We start from the raw sequence: 9,072 nt of genomic DNA, 5'->3' as shown, positions 1-9,072 counted from the left end.
ATTTGCTCTCACTCTGATTTCCTGTGATAACAAATCAGTTTGAGTTGTTTTCTCCAGATCTCGGCTTATTTCTCTCGTTGTGTTTTTATTTCTCTCGTTGTGTTTTTATTTCTCTCGTTGTGTTTTTATTTCTCTCGTTGTGTTTTTATTTCTCTCGTTGTGTTTTTATTTCTCTTGTTGTGTTTTTATTTCTCTCGTTGTGTTTTTATTTCTCTCGTTGTGTTTTTATTTCTCACGTTGTGTTTTTATTTCTCTCGTTGTGTTTTTATTTCTCTGGTTGTGTTTTTATTTCTCTGGTTGTGTTTTTATTTCTCTCGTTGTGTTTTTATTTCTCTGGTTGTGTTTTTATTTCTCTCGTTGTGTTTTTATTTCTCTGGTTGTGTTTGTATTTCTCTCGTTGTGTTTGTATTTCTCTCGTGTTTGTATTTCTCTTGTTGTGTTTGTATTTCTCTTGTTGTGTTTTTATTTCTCTCGTTGTGTTTGTATTTCTCTTGTTGTGTTTTTATTTCTCTTGTTGTGTTTGTATTTCTCTTGTTGTGTTTTTATTTCTCTCGTTGTGTTTTTATTTCTCTCGTTGTGTTTTTATTTCTCTCGTGTTTGTATTTCTCTCGTTGTGTTTTTATTTCTCTCGTTGTGTTTTTATTTCTCTTGTTGTGTTTTTATTTCTCTTGTTGTGTTTGTATTTCTCTCGTTGTGTTTTTGTTTCTCTCGTTGTGTTTTTATTTCTCTCGTTGTGTTTTTATTTCTCTTGTTGTGTTTTTATTTCTCTCGTTGTGTTTTTATTTCTCTCGTTGTGTTTTTGTTTCTCTCGTTGTGTTTTTGTTTCTCTCGTTGTGTTTTTATTTCTCTCGTTGTGTTTGTATTTCTCTCGTTGTGTTTTTGTTTCTCTCGGGGTTTATTATGCTGGTTTTCTCATCATAACGAGGACATTCCTTGTGGTGATGAGAAAACAGCTGAAAATAACTCGTTAAGACGGGAAACCTGGCGTTATTATCCAGAGAAAATTAGATAAAATCAGCTGACATTTAGTCTTTATGACGGGAAAACAGAGTTAAATAAAATGTTTGTCCTCTTCAGGCTTCCGTACATGTTTGAATAATTTAACATTTAAAACTCAAAAACTGGATCTTTTTAAAAAGCTCAGAAACCAAAAACTCCCCGACAGATTTCACAGAATGTTTAGAAAACAAAAAGAAAGACTTAATGTTTCAAACCGTCTCTTTAAAAAGACAGAGAGACTGAACGTCAGCGTGCTGATGAAGCAGAATATTTCCTCTGATTCGTTCAGCTGCACTTTCAGCCCTCGGAGACGAGTGGATCAGGATCGACAGATTTATTGATGACAGAGATATCTTCAGGAAACAATTAGGAGAGCAGCGTAACGATCCCAGAGATCATTACAGACACTGAACCTCCTGATGAGCTATAGACCGGCTCCTCCAGCAGACCTACAACAAACTGCTTTTTGTCCAGTTTAAATATGAAGTCACTTTTCCTCCCTGCTCCATCTGTCGGTTTGAAGTCCTAAAAGTGTCCTTTAAAGACAGACTGCAACATGTTCCACTTCAATAAATCATAAAGTCCATCCTGTGTAAATGTGTCTCTGAGTCCTGACTGTCTACAATGAGGGAGAAGCTCGAGTCCCGCTGGCTGTGTTGTTGTCAGAGCCGTGTTTACATGGACGGGACGGCCGGCTCCTCCCCTTGTGTATAAAAGCTGTTTTAGTCAAGAACTAGAGAGAAGAAGAAGAACATACTCACTGATTATTTGGATGTTAGTAAGAGTTTTTAGATCACGCTCATTCTGTGTCAGTTTACATGAAATGTGAAGCTACGAGCTAACTAAAGAGCGCTAACATTAGCATGCTAACACAACAATGTGAAGCTACGAGCTAACTACAGAGCGCTAACATTAGCATGCTAACACAACAATGTGAAGCTACGAGCTGACTAAAGAGCGCTAACATTAGCATGCTAACATTAGCATGAAGGACATGAGACACATTTTGTCCTCTGCTTGCTGCAGTGCTTCATTTGAATTAAGATGATGAGTGATAAACGTTCTTCATTCCTGAAGCAAACTCTCCATAATTTTGACTTCATGAAAGGCAATTTGACGTCAACGTTAAAACTTTAATCTCAAAATCTCAAAAAATGTTCTTTCTGCCCGTCTTCACATTTCTGTCTTCAGTTTGGATCTCATATTTAAAATATTTGACTTTTAACTCACAAGTTCAGGAAAATGAAGGAGTGAAACCTGAACGCAGAGGTAAACAAAAACATGACTCCAACAAAAGAACAAAATGAAGAAACAAAAAGCTAAAAAACAAGAATCCACAGTGAGAACGAGGAGCGGCGAGGAAGGAAGACGAACAACATGAAGGAGCACTGAGACTAACGACACAGGTGAACAAAATCATAAGACACGAAACACTGGGGACTAAAACTACAAAATAAAAGAGGAAAGTCTAAAAGCTTTATGTTATGAACAGTAAGACACTCAGAGGAACAAGACGAGGATGTCAAAATAAAACAAAAAACAGACAAAACTAATCCAGAGAGACTTTAACTCAAATCTTAACAAAGTGCATTCTTCTTCTTTCCGGTCAATAAAGTCTCATCACGTTTGTTTCCAGCCACCTGATTGGTCCACAGAGACGTTCTGATTGAAAACAAGGCGTGGACATCCAGCGGGGCGGCGAGCGGACTGAGATTTGACTTTTTGCAGCTCATGAAACGTTTGTGGACACGTTTCTGTGATTCACTGATTCATCTCCGTGTGTACGTCACAGCTCGTATGTCTGTGGGCGGGAGCAGGTGGGCGGGGCTTAAGATGACATGTGATGACAGACGTTGACGCAGAATTGATGAAATCGTTTCCTCGACGGTGATCGACGCCGAGCGGCTTGGTCATTCACTTCCTCCTTCATCCTCCCCTCCTCCACCTCCTCATCGGTCACATGACCAGGGCTGTATCCTCACACACACACACACACACACACACACACACACACACACACACACACACACACACACACACACACACACACACACACACACGGCTGCAGGGAGGATGGAGAGGAAGATGAAGGGAGGATGTGGGAGGAGGAGAATCACAGAGGTGACGTCACATCACGACCTCCATCCCAGCGTCCCTCTGTCCCATCACACACACACACACACACACACACACACACACACACACAGAGACACACACACACACACACACTCACACACACACACACACACACACTGAGACACACACACTGAGACACACACACACACACACACACACACACACACACACACACACACACACACACACACACACACTGTTCAGCTCCAGCTGTGGTTCAGCGGGGGCGCTGTGACATCACCGCCTCCTCCTCCAATTGTCTTCTTTGTTTATTTTAAGCGACTCTTGGCTGACTGTGACTCGTTCTTCACTCTAACAGTCACAAAGTTTCTCTGCAGGGAGACAAACGTCCTCCAGAACACAGACCGTCATGAACACCTCACCGGGGATAAAACTCCAGGTGGACACGACGCCTAACTCACTTTTTTAGATGACAGAGAATCTCTCTGGGTCTGCAGGAGACGAGACGTCGAGGGGTGAACTTTGACCTTTATCCAGACCTACTACACTTAAAGAACGTGCAATGATTTAAAAAAAAGGACACAAGAATTTCCCTCAGACGGCGAGAGCGTCCATAAATCCTCATCATTAATTAACACGGGAGAGGAATTAGGGCGCCAAAACTCAAGGAGTCCTGAAAGGTTTAAAATGAAAGACCTGAAGGTGATTCTACAGGAAGTCGATGTTTTAGCTCGACTGTTTTAACGACTTCCAGATTTGACTCATGAAGTCTTTTTGAACAGGACTAACCTGAGGACGTCGTGTGATTTAGAAATGTGTTTCAACTGGAATGTACTGACATGATGTCAAGTCTCTGCCTAAAACATAGAAACATGTTCATTACCGCGTGCTGCCATGTGACCCCTCTCATCATCTCTTTCTCTCTTCTGATGGATTTGATCTTCCTCTTTCTGTGATTGGCTCTCCCTGCTGTAGATGAGCCTCCTCACTTTGCACCCAAAATTCTGTCATAACTTTCATTTATAATTACCAACACAGCCTCCATAAAAAAAGGCAGAAAAAGAGAGAAAAAGACAGAAAAAGACAGAAAAAGACAGAAAAAGACAGAAAAAGACAGAAAAAAACAGAAAAAGGCAGAAAAAGACAGAAAAATACAGAAAAAGACAGAAAGAGACAGAAAAAGACAGAAAAAGAGAGAAAAGGGCAGAAAAAGGCAGAAAAAAAACAGAAAAAGGCAGAAAAAGACAGAAAAAGACAGAAAAATACAGAAAAATACAGAAAAAGACAGAAAGAGACAGAAAAAGACAGAAAGAGACAGAAAAAGACAGAAAAAGACAGAAAAATACAGAAAAAGACAGAAAGAGACAGAAAAAGACAGAAAGAGACAGAAAAAGACAGAAAGAGACAGAAAAATACAGAAAAAGACAGAAAAAAACAGAAAAAGACAGAAAAATACAGAAAAAGACAGAAAGAGACAGAAAAAGACAGAAAAAGAGAGAAAAAGGCAGAAAAAGACAGAAAAAGACAGAAAAAGACAGAAAAAGGCAGAAAAAGGCAGAAAAAGACAGAAAAAGGCAGAAAAAAAACAGAAAAAGACAGAAAAAGGCAGAAAAAAAACAGAAAAAGGCAGAAAAAGACAGAAAAAGACAGAAAAAGACAGAAAAATACAGAAAAAGACAGAAAAAAACAGAAAAAGGCAAAAAAACACAGAAAAACACAGAAAAATACAGAAAAAGACAGAAAAATACAGAAAAAGACAGAAAAAAAACAGAAAAAGACAGAAAAATACAGAAAAAGACAGAAAAATACAGAAAAAGACAGAAAGAGACAGAAAAAGACAGAAAAAGACAGAAAAAGGCAGAAAAAGAGAGAAAAAGGCAGAAAAAGGCAGAAAAAAAACAGAAAAAGGCAGAAAAACACAGAAAAACACAGAAAAAGACAGAAAAAGGAAGAAAAAGGCAGAAGAAAAACAGAAAAAGGCAGAAAAACACAGAAAAAAACTGAAAAAGGCAGAAAAGGAGAGAAAAATACAGAAAAAAACAGAAAAAGGCAGAAAAAGACAGAAAAAGGCAGAAAAATACAGAAAAAGGCAGAAAAAGGCAGAAAAAGGCAGAAAAATACAGAAAAATACAGAAAAAAAACAGAAAAAGGCAGAAAAAGACAGAAAAAGACAGAAAAAGACAGAAAAAAAAACAGAAAAAGGCAGAAAAAGACAGAAAAAGACAGAAAAAGACAGAAAAAAAACAGAAAAAGGCAGAAAAAGACAGAAAAAAACAGAAAAAAACAGAAAAAAACAGAAAACGACAGAAAAATACAGAAAAAGACAGAAAAAGACAGAAAAAGACAGAAAGAGACAGAAAAAGACAGAAAAAGAGAGAAAAAGGCAGAAAAAGACAGAAAAAGACAGAAAAAGACAGAAAAAGGCAGAAAAAGGCAGAAAAAGGCAGAAAAAGGCAGAAAAATACAGAAAAATACAGAAAAAAAACAGAAAAAGGCAGAAAAAGACAGAAAAAGACAGAAAAAGACAGAAAAAAAAACAGAAAAAGGCAGAAAAAGACAGAAAAAGACAGAAAAAGACAGAAAAAAAACAGAAAAAGGCAGAAAAAGACAGAAAAAAACAGAAAAAAACAGAAAAAAACAGAAAACGACAGAAAAATACAGAAAAAGACAGAAAAATACAGAAAAAGACAGAAAGAGACAGAAAAAGACAGAAAAAGGCAGAAAAAGGCAGAAAAAAACAGAAAAAGGCAGAAAAAGGCAGAAAAAAAACAGAAAAAGGCAGAAAAACACAGAAAAAGACAGAAAAAGGCAGAAAAACACAGAAAAAAACAGAAAAAGGCAGAAAAGGAGAGAAAAAGGCAGAAAAAAACAGAAAAAGGCAGAAAAACACAGAAAAAAACAGAAAAAGGCAGAAAAACACAGAAAAAGGCAGAAAAAAACAGAAAAAGGCAGAAAAAAACAGAAAAAGGCAGAGAAAAACCAGAAAAACACAGAAAAAGACAGAAAAAGACAGAAAAAAAACAGAAAAAGGCAGAAAAAGACAGAAAAAAACAGAAAAAAACAGAAAAAAACAGAAAACGACAGAAAAATACAGAAAAAGACAGAAAAATACAGAAAAAGACAGAAAGAGACAGAAAAAGACAGAAAAAGGCAGAAAAAGGCAGAAAAAAACAGAAAAAGGCAGAAAAAGGCAGAAAAAAAACAGAAAAAGGCAGAAAAACACAGAAAAAGACAGAAAAAGGCAGAAAAACACAGAAAAAAAACAGAAAAAGGCAGAAAAGGAGAGAAAAAGGCAGAAAAAAACAGAAAAAGGCAGAAAAACACAGAAAAAAACAGAAAAAGGCAGAAAAACACAGAAAAAGGCAGAAAAAAACAGAAAAAGGCAGAAAAAAACAGAAAAAGGCAGAGAAAAACCAGAAAAACACAGAAAAAGACAGAAAAAGACAGAAAAAGGCAGAAAAAGACAGAAAAAGGCAGAAAAAAACAGAAAAAGGCAGAAAAAGGCAGAAGAAAAATAGAAAAAGGCAGAAAAAGGCAGAAGAAAAACAGAAAAAGGCAGAAAAACACAGAAAAAGACAGAAAAAGGCAGAAAAAAAACAGAAAAAGGCAGAAAAAAAACAGAAAAAGGCAGAAAAAGACAGAAAAAGACAGAAAAAGACAGAAAAAGACAGAAAAAGGCAGAAAAAAACAGAAAAAGGCAGAAAAACACAGAAAAAGGCAGAAAAACACAGAAAAACACAGAAAAACACAGAAAAACACAGAAAAACACAGAAAAAGGCAGAAAAAGGCAGAAAAACACAGAAAAAGACAGAAAAAGACAGAAAAAAAACAGAAAAAGACAGAAAAAGGCAGAAAAACACAGAAAAAAAAAGGAAAAAGGCAGAAAAGGAGAGAAAAAGGCAGAAAAAAACAGAAAAAGGCAGAAAAAAACAGAAAAAGGCAGAAAAAAACAGAAAAAGGCAGAAAAAAAACAGAAAAACAGAAAAAGACAGAAAAAGACAGAAAAGGGCAGAAAAAGGCAGAAAAAAACAGAAAAAGGCAGAAAAACACAGAAAAAGAGAGAAAAAGGCAGAAAAAGGCAGAAAAAGACAGAAAAAGACAGAAAAAGACAGAAAAAGGCAGAAAAAGGCAGAAAAACACAGAAAAACACAGAAAAAGACAGAAAAAAAACAGAAAAACACAGAAAAACACAGAAAAACACAGAAAAAAACAGAAAAAGGCAGAAAAAAACAGAAAAAGGCAGAAAAAAACAGAAAAAAACAGAAAAAGGCAGAAAAACACAGAAAAAGGCAGAAAAAACCAGAAAAAGGCAGAAAAAAACAGAAAAACACAGAAAAGGACAGAAAAAGGCAGAAAAAGACAGAAAAAGAGAGAAAAAGGCAGAAAAAAACAGAAAAAGGCAGAAAAACAGACAAAAACAGAAAAAGGCAGAAAAACACAGAAAAAGGCAGAAAAAAACAGAAAAAGGCAGAAAAACACAGAAAAACACAGAAAAAGGCAGAAAAAGGCAGAAAAGGACAGAAAAAGACAGAAAAAGACAGAAAAAGGCAGAAAAAGACAGAAAAAGGCAGAAAAAGGCAGAAAAACACAGAAAAAGACAGAAAAAGGCAGAAAAAGACAGAAAAAGACAGAAAAAGACAGAAAAACACAGAAAAACACAGAAAAAGGCAGAAAAAGGCAGAAAAGGACAGAAAAAGGCAGAAAAAGGCAGAAAAAGACAGAAAAAGGCAGAAAAAGACAGAAAAAGGCAGAAAAAAACAGAAAAACACAGAAAAACACAGAAAAAGGCAGAAAAAGACAGAAAAAGGCAGAAAAAGACAGAAAAAGGCAGAAAAACACAGAAAAAGACAGAAAAAGACAGAAAAACACAGAAAAAGGCAGAAAAAGGCAGAAAAAAACAGAAAAAGGCAGAAAAACACAGAAAAACACAGAAAAACACAGAAAAAGACAGAAAAACACAGAAAAACACAGAAAAAGGCAGAAAAAGACAGAAAAAGATAGAAAAAGATAGAAAAAGGCAGAAAAATATTGAAAAAGACAGAAAAAGGCAGAAAAACACAGAAAAACACAGAAAAAGACAGAAAAAGACAGAAAAAGACAGAAAAAACAACAAACCTTAAAAAAAAAATCCTGAGATGCTGATTCACACAGAACTAATATTCTCACATGACCTCTGTGTTTGGCAGGTCATTTGAGGTGGAATTTTTACTTTACAAATCACCTGGCAGATTCACACGGGTTTAAAGATCACAGACGACCTCCACATTTATTACAAATGACTCGAGGTCCACAGGTAGTCTGATGTGAACAGGACTTTAGATGTTTCTTAATCCAGATTTAGTGTTTTGTAAATTCTTACTTTGTGTTTCCGTCTGTAACTTTGTGTTTTTGCTGCTGCCTGTCTGGTCTCCCTTCAAAAGAGGTTTTTAATCTCAATGGGACCAACACATTATTTAATTAAAGGTTGAATAAATAAATAAATGTCCTCCATTATTCTATTGTAACATCTGATGATGATGTTTTTACTTCTGATGTTCAGATATGTGAATCCTACTTATTCTTTCATAACCTCTAAAAACAGAACTTCCTGATGGAGCGGCTGCAGCAGGTTGTTGTTGAACGAGGCAGAATCTAAATGTGACTCTAAAGGTTGTGATCCTGAGAGTTGAGGGTGATCGGCGTGGTGGCGGCGTCGTGGCGAGCAGCTGCGTCGTCGCTCTCTCAGGATTATTTACATAATTTGTGGTGGGAAAGAAATCGCTCATCAATCAGGAGCGTTGGGAAAGTGACCACGCCAAAGAGCAGCGGGATCACAGGGGTCAGCTCTGTGTGTGTGTGTGTGTGTGTGTGTGTGTGTGTGTGTGTGTGTGTGTGTGTGTGTGTGTGTGTGTGTGTGTGTGTCATTAATCACTGCAGGTTTAAAGAGAGTGAGAGGCGTCACAGTCTTTATCATCCTCCTTCACGGCCGGTGGCCTT

The sequence above is a fragment of the Labrus bergylta genome, chromosome 2 (genome assembly GCF_963930695.1).
Source record: "Labrus bergylta chromosome 2, fLabBer1.1, whole genome shotgun sequence".
Taxonomy (NCBI): Eukaryota; Metazoa; Chordata; class Actinopteri; order Labriformes; family Labridae; genus Labrus; species Labrus bergylta.
This window is presented reverse-complemented; position numbering follows the sequence as displayed.